Consider the following 405-nt stretch of genomic DNA (forward strand, 5'->3'; position numbering starts at 1 on the left):
CTGATACAAACCAAGGAAATGAACATCTACAGCAGCTGCTAAAATAACTTAACTGGGATAAGCTCTTAGCATGACATCAAATGACAGAAAATATTTGTAAATCAACCAGCAGCCAGTCAAGTCAGCACCGCGTTTGATAAAATCATCTAAGATGCTTAAAAGGTTAAGAGTGTAATACTTTTTTTCCAGGAAGCCCAGGTCTTTGAAATATTTAGCGACTCCAGCTCTTAAGATAATGGACAATAACGCGATAATGCTTCATATTATAGCACCTAAGCACTTTTAAGCCAAATACATTGGGAACATAGAGTCATTCTCAGTGCCTCATTTGCCTATTCTGCATTATAGAGAGCCACTGGACCAAAGGAGATTTCATTAAGTGTTCCTAATTTATTCTGCCTTGTC

The sequence above is a fragment of the Excalfactoria chinensis genome, chromosome 10 (assembly GCF_039878825.1).
Source record: "Excalfactoria chinensis isolate bCotChi1 chromosome 10, bCotChi1.hap2, whole genome shotgun sequence".
In the NCBI taxonomy this organism is placed as follows: Eukaryota; Metazoa; Chordata; class Aves; order Galliformes; family Phasianidae; genus Excalfactoria; species Excalfactoria chinensis.